The sequence below is a fragment of the Dipodomys merriami genome, unplaced genomic scaffold (genome assembly GCF_024711535.1).
Source record: "Dipodomys merriami isolate MVZ:Mamm:240054 unplaced genomic scaffold, mDipMer1.0.p SCAF_689, whole genome shotgun sequence".
NCBI lineage: Eukaryota > Metazoa > Chordata > Mammalia > Rodentia > Heteromyidae > Dipodomys > Dipodomys merriami.
In genome coordinates, this window is record NW_027206278.1 from 246756 (window position 1) to 248494 (window position 1739).

Sequence of the window (1739 nt, forward strand, 5' to 3'; positions counted from 1 at the left end):
TTTGGTTTGTTTTACTGAGACAAAATTATTCTACCTGGTCCAGGGAAGGTATCGTTATGTAATTCCACTCTCTTATCTCTTGTCTGAGTGCTAGAATTCCAGGCTTGTATCACATTGCCCTGCCATAGTTTGTTTATTTAATCTAGAAACAGACTAGAAATTCTGAACTTCTCTTATGATTTTATCCACTAGACTGACTGCTCAGACTGTTTATGTACTATTTTCAAAGATGTTTTAACATTTGACACAGGATATGAACATTTTCAGATGCACCTGCAGGCTTCCCTGATTCATTCCACTATGTATCCTATCCCGTTAAGAATGATTGCTTGACTCTCTTACTATCTCTGTTCCCTACCTATGTAATATTCTCAACTTCTGGGGGAAAGTTCACTTGAGGACTTTCTAATATTAAAAATTATCAGGACCTATTTTCTATTGTTTTCTAACTTTACTACATATTCTGAGAGTTGTTTCATTTGTGTATTTTTGTGTGCACCTATAAGTGCCTCTATGTGTTTGTGTATGTTTGTATGTGTGTATGTATGCCAAAACTTAAAGCTGTAATTCAGCAATCTTGCTCGTGACTGCTATCCCAGCTTTTACTGTTTAATTATAGGTAGTGTCTCAAAGCCTATACTGTCCAAGCTGGATGCAAATTGAACTTCCGAGACTCCTTTACATTCTTAGGTTTTATTTTTCCAGGAGCATCAACTTTTAAACTTCAAACACTTTTGTGAGTGTAAAGTCTAACTGTAGCCCAGATTTTTAACTCAAGAATTCATATAAAGATAGATGAACATATACATTACATATCCTGAGTGTACACTGTTAGAAATGTGATCATAAACCAAGTTGTTGTGAGATCTGAGGATTGGGTTTTAAAGTCAGCACGAGTAGGAAAGTCCTGGAGATTCTTTTCTCCAATAATTACCAGAAAACTGGAAGTGAAACTGTACCTCAAGTGGAAGAGCACTAGCCTTGAGCTGCATTTCAGATGACAGCGCCCTGTCCCATATTTCAAGTGCCATGAAAAACAACAGCAATAAAAAGGAATATAAGAAAAGGAAAGAAAAAGAAATGTGATCTTAGCCACCAGGTTCATTGCTAGTATAATTCCTGTTCCCTCAAGATAGACTCTTTTTTCCAGTTAAGTCTATTCTCCCATATATGACTTGCATTGGAAACAGAATCATTCTTCCATTCTCCTTTTGGCACATTTACATGATTAGCAAGCGTGATTTAGAAAGGGAGTGCCTCATGCTTCATGTTCCACTTAGGGGTAATGCTTTCTCTATATCACTCCCATAAATCTACATAAGGGACTTGGCTTTATTGTTTCAAATTTTTATTTGTAGAGTCTTGTATATTATATTGAACACTTATACATAAACACAGAACTTCTTTTTCTCCTATAATTGCTATTTTTTCTTTTACTGTTAACTCATGTACAGTTGGGAAATTAATGCATAGCATATAGATTCACAAAAAATGATCTGAGAACCTTCTTACCATTTAAAATTCACCTTAATTTACAGAGCACATGAGAAGTTTGAACAAAATATTCTCATGGATAATGTATTTATAAGCAATTTAAATTACATTTGTCTTTACTAAGTTGTCTCTGAAACATGTGTTACCTCATGTCCAAAAGTGTCATTGTGCTATTTCAAAGAAGCCAGAAAACATTCATTTTTTTCTGGATCAGCACCATAAATTGTTACTGGAAATAAGTGGAA